Here is a 14207-nt window from a genome sequence, read left to right on the forward strand (position 1 = left end):
TATTAATTTATGTGTATTCTGTAATGGATATTTTAGCTATTTGATTTGTTTTTCATCTATTATCTTCAACCAATTCGAGTGTGAACATAAACCTCATTTGATGGCCGCTCTCATACTATTGAAAGAGATCTTTTGTTATTTCAAGAGATCAACTGACGGTGGTTAAACTGAGTTTTGATTTCAAGAGAATAGATTGAAGAACTGAAAGCTGCCAATTCAGTACGTCGGCGAACGTTGTGTGTGCCTGAGCGTGAAGTTTACTGCAGTGAAGAGATCGTCAGTGTGTTTCACATTGGGTTTCAATTGAATTGAATGAAGTTTTACTGCACTGGTCCGATGCGAAAACAGCACATCGCATTGAATCGCTTCGCTTCGGTCCGCGCTCACTCTGACATCAACCTTAGGAGATGGGAAAGCGATGTCTTCTACAAAGTTTTAGAGCAGGGGTTCCCAAACTATTATGGGTCATGGTCCCCTTTACTAAAATAACTTAGGCCTCAGACCCCCATCAACAAATTCCTCTGAAATTTCAATTTCTTGCTTTTTTAATATTGATGTAAAAACTTACCAATTTCTGCAGATGGTCCAATAAACACAACTTTTTAGCGTAAATATTTCAAATAACAACTTATATCACGTTTACGTCGACCCCCGCAAATTGGACAACGACCCCAAGGGGTCTATATCGTTCACTTTGGGAACCCCTGGCTTAGAGCTTCTAACGAGAAAAAACTTTGACCAGGAAGCTATAGGTCTAACGCAAGAAGTTTCGGTTATATAAGGCATTTTCGTTTGAAACCACTTAATATCATTTTTCGGTATATAGCTCAAAAAAGTTTAAAAAGTACTCTATATTTCGTTGACTTATTTACACAATTTTAAAGGACCGCGTTACGCACGTCTTAACTTAATATTACTTGATTTAAGCTTTCCAAAAATTGGACTGGTCTGTGATCCGGCCTTCTTTAAGTAATTGAAGTTTATGTATATACAAGTTAAAATGTTAAATAATTTTTTATAGAAAACTTCTAAAATTAAATTAAATAACGTTTTTTTGGAAAACATTTTTCTTTTTCTAGTCACCCGAAAGATCTGGTCTCTTCTGCAATATTTGCTTCTCTTTCGCGTCCTTCTGGTGGTTGCTGAGATCCGTTTTTGTTCCACTCCGAGTCTTCCTGGCTATTGTCAAATGTGTATCGAAAAATTTAAAAACCACAAGTGGTAACTTTTCAGCCCTATTATATACATAATTGGGTTATTACCATGAGGACATCAGTCGGTGTTGAACAGTCGTTCGCACCGCACGCGTATAGCTCTTGGCTCCTGGAATTTTTTTCTGGCTACCTAGAGTTTCATTGATTCAAGGCTTCAGTCTTTTTCAAGGCTACCTGAATCACTAACTAAGTGACTAAGTGATACAAAGAGTGATATTAGAGTAACTAAGTGATACAAAGAGTGATATTAGAGTGACTAAGAAATTAATCAGCCTTTTTTAAGGCTAGCTAGGAGTCTAATCGAAGACGAATTTAGCCTAGTTAATTTAATTTAAAATTTCATTAATTTCAAAAATGCCTGCGTCCAACCGGAAAGGCAACAAGCCTAAGGCTAAAAATAATTCAATACGGAATAAATCACAATCCGTTATTCAACATTTTTCTAATAACATTCACGATCTTATAGAATCTGAATGTAAAAATAAAAGACAACGGACGGATTTCCCTTCCGTTGATCCTATGCCGTCTAACAATATTTACGAGATTCTTCCTGAATCCGATTGTAGCGACATAGAAGAAAATTCTTCAAAAATTCCCAAAATGGACGCTTGTCGTTCTGGGAAGAAACATCAATCTATGCCACCAGTGACGGTGATGATTTCCGACTTCAAAGCATTCCGTACTGAGCTTTCTACTTTTCTCCCGGAAGTAAAAGTCTCATTTCAAATCGGACGAAGAGGTGAATGTCGAGTCTTGGTGGATGGATTGGAAGATTACGAACGTCTTATTCGATATTTGTCCGAAAAACTTCATAAATTTTATTCATATGATATAAAATCAGACAGACCCTTCAAGGCTGTCTTGAAAGGATTATCAAATGATCAAAGTATTGATGAAATTAAAAATGAAATAAAAGAATTGCTTGGTTTTGCCCCTTCCCAAGTAATACTTATGAAAAAAGAGCGAATGGTACTTCTAAACCACGCTCTGGAATTTCCCATGAACTTTACCTAATACACTTCAATCGAAGTGATGTAAACAATTTGAAAACTTTAGAAAAAGTACGTTTCATTTCCCACATTAAAATTCATTGGGAACATTATAAACGGCATAATCGTATTGCAAACTTAACGCAATGTCGTCGTTGCCAAGGCTTCGGCCATGGAACCAAAAATTGTCATATGGATATACGGTGTTTGAATTGTGGTAAATCGCATTCGAAAGACGTTTGTCCAATGAATGAAACCACTGATAAATTTTCATGTTCAAATTGCAATGGAAATCATAAATCCAATTATTTGAAATGTCCTGTCAGAGAAAAAAATTTTAAACGCTCGTTCGCTTAGACAACAAGTCAAATCAACGACCTTAAATTTACAGAACATACCTGAAAATTCTTCTAAGGCACCTGCCAATTCGTCTTCTAACGAAAACAATTTATTGACAGGTAGATCGACCTCGTCATCATCTTCTTCTAATGTCAGTTATGCTGGTATATTAGGTAGAAATCTATCTCCTATTTCTTCTAATGTAAATAATCAAAACACAGGACCGCCTTGCAGTTCTTCTTCTAACGAAAACAATTCATTAATAGGTAGACCGGCCAAATCATCTTCTTCTAATGGCAGTCTACCTACAAATATTCCTTCAATGCCATTCGCTTCTTTAAATGAAGTCGATTTAGGCGATATAACTGAAAATAAAATGATCTACCTACAAGATCAACTTTTTCAAATGATCATCCAAATGAATTCGACTTCATCACTTTTTGAAGCATTTCAAATCGGATGGAAATTTGCAAATAATATTATAATGAATTTAAAATTTAACAGTGATGTTAAATAATTATTTGAATATTTTAAATTGGAATGCTCGATCTTTGAAATCGAGTGAAGATGAATTTTATAATTTTCTCAAAGTTCACAAAATTCATATTGCCATTGTGACAGAAACTTTTCTTAAACCAAATGTAAAATTGAAAAGTAATCCACATTATGTGGTTCATCGATTTGACAGGTTTACTGGAATTGGTGGTGGAGTTGCCATTTTTGTCCAACGGCAAATTAAACATCGAATTTTACCTTCTTTCAATACTAAAGTTATTGAAAGCTTGGGAATCGAAGTTGAAACCATTCATGGAATTTATTTCATCGCTGGAGCATATTTGCCATTCCAATGCACCGGCGAACAATTAAATTTCTTTAAAGGCGATTTGCAAAAACTTACAAGATATCGATCGAAATTTTTCGTAATAGGGGACTTAAATGCTAAGCATGTCCAGTGGAATTGTAGGCAAAATAACAGTAATGGTAAAATACTTCATAATCAACTCTCAGCTGGTTACTTTACAGTTCTTCATCCCAGTAATCCTACTTGTTTCTCTTCCGTGAAAAACCCGTCTACAATTGATCTGGTTCTAACAGATCAAAGTCACATTTGTAGTGAACCGATTACTCATGCTGATTTTGACTCAGATCATCTTCCTGTAACATTCAGACTTTCCAACGAAGCTATAATTAATCCAATTAGTTCTATTTTCAACTATCATAGAGCTAATTGGTTGGATTACAGATCTCACATTGAAAATCATGTGGATCATGAAACTATTTTAGAAAATTCTGCGGACATCGACACAGCAATTGATAATTTGAATCATTATATTATCGAAGCTAGAAATCTTTCAGTTCCCAAAGCTCAAACTAAATTAAATTCTCCTATCATCGATGACAATCTTCAACTGCTCATTCGGTTGAAGAATGTTCGTCGACGACAATATCAACGTTCTCGTGATCCTGCTATGAAAAACATAGTTAAGGATTTACAAAAAGAAATTAAACATAGATTTACTCTTTTGCGAAATGAAAATTTCGCTAAAGAAGTTGAACAAATTAAACCATATTCTAAACCTTTCTGGAAACTTTCTAAGGTTCTTAAGAAACCTCAGAAACCAATTCCTGCTCTCAAGGAAGGAAATCAAATACTTCTTACAAATGGTGAAAAAGCTCAAAAGCTAGCTCAGCAGTTCGAGAGTGTCCACAATTTTAATTTAAACGTTGTGAGTCCTATTGAAAATGAAGTCTCACTGAAGTATGATCATATTTCAACCCAAGTGTTATCACACGATGACATTATTGAGACGAATTTTGATGAAATTAAATCAATTATTAGGAAACTCAAAAACATGAAGGCTCCTGGTAATGATGGAATTTTTAATATTCTTATTAAAAATCTTCCCGATGTTGCCTTGAGACTCCTGGTTAAAATTTTCAACAAGTGTTTTTCATTAGCTTACTTCCCAAAAAGATGGAAAAACGCTAAAGTAATTCCTATCCTAAAACCTGATAAAAACCCAGCAGAAACATCAAGTTATCGCCCAATTAGCTTACTTTCTTCTATCAGTAAACTTTTTGAAAAAATTATCTTGTTAAGAATGATGACTCATATAAATGAGAATTCAATTTTTTTACCAGAGCAGTTTGGATTTCGTCATGAACATTCAACTACTCATCAACTTGTCAGAGTAACGAACATGATAAAATCAAATAAATCTTCTGGGTTATCCACTGGAGTTGCTCTTCTAGACATAGAAAAAGCATTCGACAGTGTTTGGCACAAAGGTTTAATAGCAAAAATGTCTGATTTCCAGTTTCCTATTTATTTGATGAAAATGATTCAAAATTATTTAACTGATCGTACTCTTCAGGTTAGCTATCAGAATTGTAAATCTGAATTGCTACCCGTACGAGCCGGTGTTCCGCAGGGTTCGAGTGTAGCTCCAATCTTGTATAATATTTTCACTTCTGATCTTCCAAATCTACCCGTTGGTTGTCAGAAATCGCTATTCTGTGACGACACAAGTCTGTTAGCCACAGGTAGAAATCTAAGAGTGATCTGCAGTCGCCTACAAAGAAGTTTAAATATTTTCAGTGATTATCTGTCAAAATGGAAAATTAAACCAAATGCAGCAAAAACGCAATTAATTATCTTTCCTCACAAGCCAAGAGCTTCTTTTCTTAAACCAAACAATAATCACATTCTCAAATTGAATGGCTTGGAATTGACATGGTCTGATCAAGCTAAATACTTAGGTTTAACGTATGACAAAAAACTCACTTTCAAGAATCACATTGAAGGAATCCAGGCAAAGTGTAATAAATATATTAAATGTTTATATCCTCTTATAAACAGAAATTCTAAGCTCTGTCTAAAAAACAAATTGTTAATTTATAAACAAATTTTCAGACCAGCCATGCTTTATGCGGTACCAATTTGGTCAAGCTGTTGTTCCACCAGGAAGAAAACGCTTCAAAGGATTCAGAATAAAATTCTGAAAATGATTCTGAAGCGTCCTCCCTGGTTTAGTACAAATGAGTTACACAGACTCACAAATATAGAACCATTAGATGTAATGTCACATAATATTATAAGCAAATTCCGACAAAAATCGATGCAATCTTCAATTGAATCGATTCGCTCTCTGTATTAGTTAGTAAGTTAGTATATAAGTTCCTTTTCCCCATTACACAATACAAGTAGGTTTAGAATTTTCCCTACACAAAAATCTCAGAATTGCGGAAGCAAATGATGTCTTCATGGTAATAACCAAATCATATATATATAACAGGGCTGAAAAGTCACCACTTGTGGCTGAACACCCAATTTAAATCTTAATAATTTAATTTTAACTCATATTCCAATAAATAGTTATTTAAAAAAAAAAAATCATAAAATTGTGATCATATTTCCCGACCATGAGGACATCATTTGCTTCCGCAATTCTGTGATATTTGTGTAGGGAAAATGGGAAAACTTCTTGTATTGTGCAATGGGGAAAAGGAACTTATATACTAACTTACTAACTAATACAGAGAGCGAATCGATTCAATTGAAGATTACATCGATTTTTGTCGGAATTTGCTTATAATATTACGTGACATAACATCTAATGGTTCTATATTTGTGAGTCTGTGTACTAAACCAGGGAGGACGCTTCAAAACCATTTTCAGAATTTTATTCTGAATCCTTTGAAGCGTTTTCTTCCTGGTGGAACAACAACTTGACCAAATCGGTACTGCATAAAGCATGGCTGGTCTGAAAATTTGTTTATAAATTAACAATTTGTTTTTTTGGACAGAGCTTAGAATTTCTGTTTATAAGAGAATATAAACATTTAATATATTTATTACACTTTGCCTGGATTCCTTCAATGTGATCCTAGAAAGTGAGTTTTTTTTGTCATACATTAAACCTAAGTATTTAGCTTGATCAGACCATGTCAATTCCAAGCCATTCAATTTGATAACGTGATTATTGTTTGGTTTAATAAAAGGAGCTCTTGGCTTATGAGGAAAGATGATTAATTGCGTTTTTGCTGCATTTGGTTTAATTTTCCATTTTGACAGATAATCACTGAAAATATTTAAACTTTTTTGTAGGCGACTGCAGATCACTCTTAGATTTCAACCTGTGGCTAACAGACTTGTGTCGTCACAGAATAGCGATTTCTTACAACCAACGGGTAGATTTGGAAGATCAGAAGTGAAAATATTATACAAGATTGGAGCTAAGCTCGAAGCCTGCGGAACACCGGCTCGTACGGGTAGCAATTCAGATTTACAATTCTGATAGCTAACCTGAAAAGTACGATCAGTTAAACAATTTTGAATCATTTGATCAAATAAATAGGAAACTGGAAATCAGACATTTTTGCTATTAAACCGTTTTTGCCACATACTGTCGAATGCTTTTTCTATGTCTAGAAGAGCAACTCCAGTGGATAACCCAAAAGATTTATTTGCTTTTATCATGTTCGTAACTCTTACAAGTTGATGAGTAGTTGAATGTTCATGACGAAATCCAAACTGCTCGGGTAAAAAATTGAATTCTCATTTATATGAGACATCATTCTCAACAAGATAATTTTTTCAAAAAGTTTACTGATAGAAGAAAGTAAGCTAATTGGTCGATAACTTGATGTTTCTGCTGGGTTTTTTTTTATCAGGATTGATGTTTTTAAGTTTCCTAATGATTGATCTAATTTCATCAAAATTCGTCTCAATAATGTCATCTTGTGATAACACTTCGATTGAAATATGATCATATTTCAGTGAGACTTCATTTCCAATAGGACTCACAACGTTCAAATTAAAATTGTGGACACTCTCGAACTGCTGAGCAAGTTTTTGAGCTTTTTCGCCATTTGTAAGAAGTATTTGATTTCCTTCCTTGAGAGCAGGAATTGGTTTCTGAGGTTTCTTAAGAACCTTAGAAAGTTTCCAGAAAGGTTTAGAATATGGTTTAATTGGTTCATCTTCTTTAGCGAAATTTTCATTTCGCAAAAGAGTAAATCTATGTTTAATTTCTTTTTGGAAATCCTTAACTATGTTTTTCATAGCAGGATCACGAGAGCGTTGATATTGTAGTCGATGAACATTCTTCAGCCGAATGAGCAGTTGAAGATTGTCATCGATGATAGGAGAATTTAATTTAGTTTGAGCTTTAGGAACTGAAAGATTTCTAGCTTCGATAATGTAATGATTCAAATTATCAATTGCTGTGTTGATGTCAGCAGAATTTTCTGAAATAGTTTCATGATCCACATGATTTTCAATGTGAGATCTGTAATCCAACCAATTGGATTAATTATAGCTTCGTTGGAAAGTCTGAATGTTACAGGAAGATGATCTGAGTCAAAGTCAGCATGTGCAATTGGTTCACTACAAATGTGACTTTGAACTGTTAGAACCAGAGCAATTGTTGAGGGAGTTGTCACGAAAGAGAAACAAGTCGGATTACTGGAATGAAGAACAATGAAGTAATCAGCTGAGAGTTGATTATGAAGTATTTTACCACTACGGTTATTTTGCCTACAATTCTACTGGACATCGCTTTGCATTTAAGTCCAATATTACGAAAAATTTCGAGCATTTCAATTTAAAATATTCAAATAACTTTTTAACATTAGTGTTAAATTTTAAATTCATCATAATATTATTTGCAAATTGCCATCCGATTTGATGAAGTCGAATTCATTCGGATGTTCATTTGAAAAAGTTGATCTTGTAGGTAGATCATTTTATTTTCCGTTATATCGCCTAAAATGATTTTGTTTAAAGCAGCGAATTAATATTGGTAGATAGATGTCTACCTGTTACACTAGTGGAACTGCCATTGGAAGAAGATGATTTGGCCGATCTACCTATTAATAAATTGTGTTCGTTAGAAGATGAATTGGAAGGCGTTCCTGTGTTTTGATTATTTACATTAGAAGAATTAAGAGGTATTTGTCTACCTGTTACCAAAGCGTAACTGTCATTAGAAGAAGATGATGACGAGTCCGATATACATGTCAATAAATTGCTTTCGTTAGAAGACGAACTGGAAGGCGTACCTGTTTTTTGTTTTAAATTCGAATAAATAAGTGCATTAGAAGAATGTTCTGTAAATTTAAGGTCGTTGATTTGACTTGTTTTTTTTTTTTTTTTTTTTTTTTTTTTTAATTCAATAGTAACATATTTGAAGGCACACTGCTTAAGCTCTTAGATGCCAAGGGCATTTTCGTATTTTAAATTAAAACTAACTTAAAACTAGGGTATTATCATTAGGGTAGGATTTGACTTGTTGTCTAAGCGAACGAGCGTTTAAATTTTTTTCCCTGACAGGACATTTCAAATAATTGGTTTTATAATTTCCATCGCAATGTGAACATGAAAATTTATCAGTGGTTTCATTCATTCGACAAACGTCTTTCGAATGCGATTTAGCACAATTCAAACACCGTATATCCATATGGCAATTTTTGGTTCCATGGCCGAAGCCTTGGCAACGACGACATTGCGTTAAGTTTGCAATACCATTATGCTGTTTATAATGTTCCCAATGAATTTTTATGTGGGGAATGAAACGTACTTTTTCTAAAGTTTTCAAATTGTTTACATCACTTCGATTGAAGTGTATTAGGTAAAGTTTATGGGAAATTCCAGAGCGTGGTTTAGAAGTACCATCATAAGTATTACTTGGGAAGGGGCAAAACCAAACAATTCTGTTAGTTCATTTTTAATTTCATCAGTACTTTGATCATTTGATAAGCCTTTCAAGACAGCCTTGAAGGGTCTGTTTGATTTTATATCATATGAATAAAATTTACGAAGTATATCGGACAAATATCGGATAAAGGACTATTCACACATTTCAGTTCCGTGACGGTTCAGTGAAAGTGCCTTCAGTGCGCCGTCAGTGTTTTTTTTTTATCGGAACCCTTCCGTTCCGTTTCCGTGCTGCTTCCGTTCCGGCACAGCCAATGGAATGACACACCGACTTCAGTGAAAATTAAAAAATATCGGTGACAACGAATTTGAGTTTGCCGGACGGACGCTACACTGACGGCGAGCTGCACTGAAACGGCACGGTGCCGGATAGGTGTGAATGCTTGAATAGAAAACGAATGAAATAATATCAGTATCCGTGCACGGTGTCGTGCCGGCACTGAACCGGACCGGATATGTGTGAATAGTCCTTAAGACGTTCATAATCTTCCAATCCATCAACCAAGACTCGACATTCTCCTCTTCGTCCGATTTGAAATGAGACTTTCACTTCCGGGAGAAAAGTAGAAAGCTCAGGATTGTGATTTCTTCCGTATTGAATTATTTTTAGCCTTAGGCTTGTTTCCTTTTTGGTTGGACGCAGGCATTTTCGAAATGAATGAAATTTGAAATTAAATTAACTAGGCTAAATTAGTCTTCGATTAAACTCCTCATTTGGAAAAGTCTTCATAAAGACTGATTACTTCGAAGAATAGTTCTTTGAATAGCAAGCCTTAAAAAAGGCTGATTAATTTCTTAGTCTTGAAAAAGACTGATTATATTAAAATATCACTCTTTGTATAGCCTTGAGAAAGGCTGACTAATTGTTAGTCTTTAAAAAGACTGTTAGTGATTCAGGTAGCCTTGAAGACTAAAGCCTCGAATCAATAAAACTCTAGGTAGCCAGAAAAAAATTCCAGGAGCTATACGCGTGCGGTGCGAACGACTGTTCAACACCGACTGACACTGTCAACAGTTAATGAGCAAGTTACAGTAGTACAAGATAACCATAAATACCTCATAAATGAAATTTTCTAAATCTTTTGAAATCAACGAGCATCAAGATTTAGAGGTAGTCAGATATATATCTGTCCCACTGTTCAATCCGACCAGCCATAATTTCTTAACAAGTATTGGTATTCACCCTCATTCTTGTTTACGTCCGTATCGACCATACGGCGTACTAATACTTTCGAACGAATACGAATAAGCCATTTTTGTTTTCACTCGAATGAATTCGAACGCGACTCGTTTGCCACAAAATATTCAAATATCAGTAAACTTCTTCAAATAAATGCTAAGCCTTGATGAAATTAGTCCAATTCTTGTGATTAACCATATACGAAACGCTAGAATGTATGCCAGTTCAGCTTCAAACGATACGTGTATTCAAACATCATTCGTACGAACAAAAAGTCCCATTCTCGTTTACGGACGAATAGACGATATGCCATGGTTTCGATTCGTCAGTTTAATTTTGCGAATCAACCATTCGAACACATTGGAAAAAGTTTAACCGATTTCCAACAAATTTATTTTCGAATCTAATACTATGTTCACACTATGAGTTAAAACAAGTTTTAACTCTGATTTCATGTTTTAAGCGAAATAACATGTTTTACTTTTGCGTTATTTCATATTCAGAAATGTCACATTAAAACATGTTTTCCCGAAATAACATGATATAATTGTTCGTAAAGCACAACCCTGCTAGCATTTTCCGTCACTTTACGACTATGTCAATTGACAAGCTGTTCAACAACAGCAGTTTTCCATCAAAGTAGCCATATAATCATAATAAAACAAAACTGGAAACTGGTACCAACGTTGCCAGGTATACCGATTTCTCGGTATTTATACAGATTTTTGCCGTTTATACCGCAATACAGATATGTACTCCCAAAATACCGATAACTCACGAATCATACAGTACCGATTTGGTTTTTAGCTTGAATAGAAATGAAAAAAAGATTGTCGTGGGACCTTGTTTTTGCTCACCTCTTGATGACATTTTCTACTACTTATGTAGAAGAGACTCTGATACCGATATGGTACATATAGATATTTGCGCCAAATACAGATTTTTGGAAAAACGACCCGGCAACGCAGACTGGTACAACCACATTTGTTTTTGAATTAAAAGATGACTTTTTTGGTCATTTGCTGCTCAAAAACATTCGAAACGTTGACAGTAAGAGTGAAACGATAATATCCTTCATAGCTAGGAGAAGTGCCTGGCTTATTTCTTATTTTTCGGATGTTGTCAAAATACTTTTTTTTTCCTATCTGCGACGTAGGCATTTTTGCAGTTTGTTATAAACAAACTCAATACCAAGTGATATGTCATGCGTATAACATAATATTAGTGTGAACAGTGCGGTTTTAACTTTATATTACTATCGTTAAAACATGTTATTTTCTGTAGGTGTGAACATAGTATAAAGGTGATTTGCAATCAAATCATAAATTTGTGTTTTGCATAAAACATTTAGAAAGCATAGCAGTCATAGTAAAATGCTGTTTATTGTCTGGCGAGCCTTCAAATATGTTCGCGGTTCTAAGTTTTTACGCATCAAATTTCACATCTATTAGGTACTTTATGGAAAATACGCCATGGGTAAACAGGCTTTAGTTTATGTATATTAAATGCATGATTTTACCAATGTAATAAATATGTAGACTATCAAAAACATGGCAAAATTGCAAAAAAAATGCCAAATATTTTTCGCCGATACTACTGATCGGACTGCTATTTTAAATGCTTTTTTACTTTGCATGAAGTTTAATTTGCAATTTTCATTCACCGACATGAATAAAACTGGTCCTGAGTACGGTATTTATTCTTTATGTAGCATTCGTCACTTTCGAGTGAAAACAAGAATGGCTTGTTCGAATTAGTTCGAAAGCATGTGTTCGTCGAATAGTCGATACGGACGTGAAGAAGCATGATGATACAAAATCAGCGAAAAAAACAAGTCAAATAACAAATGATATCAAGGATTTTTAATTACAGCACAAAACTGTACCAGAACTGATAGTTTAAAGTTGGATGGACGTTGTTTTTATGCATGTACGATGTTTAAAAGTATGATTGATTCGAACGTAAACGGGAATACGAATTTGATATACTTTCGAACGTATCGCATACAAGAATGAGGGTGATTAACTAGCAATTACATTATTGTATACTTGCGATTACGGTCTTTGGTAACAAACGGTATGATTCTCACATTGATAGTAGGATTTCGAAACATTATTATTGACATTATCATCGAAGATATATCACTTAACAAGTTCCAACAAGCCTATAAGGTTTATTTAACACCGGTTTCGTTCAATACACACAATATAACAAAACATCCACACACCAAATCCCTTGATAGCATGAGCAAAAACCTGTTGTTGTCGCACTTCCACGATTCCACTGGCGATGTTCGAAACCAAGTCTGGTTACGTATGAAGAACAGGACTTGGAAATCACAACTAAATGAACGACCGTGTGTTGGCCTCGTACGGTCAAAGCTGGCTTGTACGGACTTTTCAAATCATACATAAATGCATAATACCTCAATCTTATGGCCTTCGGTGTGTATCTTTCCGGTGGTTTCAAGCCTGCCTAATGGCACTCATCATCATCATCCTCGTAATAATCTTTCTAGCTCGAGTGTTTGATTCCTGCACTAGCTTGTAGCCAAGCGAATTCCACAATCCGGCGTAGCATGTTGTTATGGGAGCTATGCTTTCGCAAATAAATTTCATTAAATTTAAAATATTTATCCCGTAAGTACGTACACAGAACACTTCTGCCGTACGGTTTTGTGCTCCGGTATAAACCTAGCATAACCCGTTGGACCATGACATTCATCCTCGGAACTATACGTGATATCCAGCTTCAGTGGTACTCACCATGAGCGAAACCGAACGACTCTTTGTTTTTCATAACTGCGTTCAAGCAGCTGGACTGGAGTCACTAATGCAAAAGGATGCTCCTTTCACCCATATCAAACAGCATAAATATTTCATGACGAAATTTATGCATGCAGGTATAAATACAGGCTTAATGTATGAATGAGATGTGGAAGAAAAGTAATTTGCCCGGCAATCGATTAGTGTTGCCAACAGCTTAGGCCGAGAACCAATTCGTGAGCTGTTTTAAATTTAATATTAAATTCGGAATGATTGGTAATTGAATTTATTTATTATATTTACTTTGAATGACAGTGTAGAAACTGGGTTCAAGGCAGCTTCTTGTGCCTTAGCGAAAAAGTCAAAGTAAATACAATAATATCGATATTTCCATTAACAGTGAATTGAGTTTAACAACCTATACCTTGTTGGATGAGTTTCACCAAAACCAATATAAGTAGCAGTAAATATTTCGATTTCTTGATCCATTTAAAGAGATAATGTCAAAACAAAAAAAAATTATGGCAATAAATTTTATATAACTCAAAAACTAAACATCTAACCTCGAAACCGATCATTAGTGAAAAGGAGACCCGTCATTCGAGAATAGTTTGGTGTTTGTTGTGTAAACACTCAAACACATACAAAAGATTAGATGGTTTTATGCCTGCTGGAGAAGGAGAACAAACATCTCAGCTCCAGCGGGCTTTTCCCTTGCTCATAAATAAATAAATAAGTGCCCTGTGCATTGAACCGCCAAACCGGGACAAAACCAATATAAGTACCAGGAAATATTTCGATTTCTTGATCCATTTAAAGAGATATTGTCAAAACAAAAGAAAATTATGGCATTGAATATTATTTAACTCAAAAACTAAACGGACTGAACAAGAGACCGTTCATTCGAGAATAGTTTGGTGTTTGTTGTGTGAACACTCAAACGGACATTTTCTCGCTTCGTCTTTGGAAAATTCGTCCAAACTTAGACCAAATTCCATACTA

The sequence above is a fragment of the Malaya genurostris genome, chromosome 2 (assembly GCF_030247185.1).
Source record: "Malaya genurostris strain Urasoe2022 chromosome 2, Malgen_1.1, whole genome shotgun sequence".
NCBI classification, from domain to species: Eukaryota; Metazoa; Arthropoda; class Insecta; order Diptera; family Culicidae; genus Malaya; species Malaya genurostris.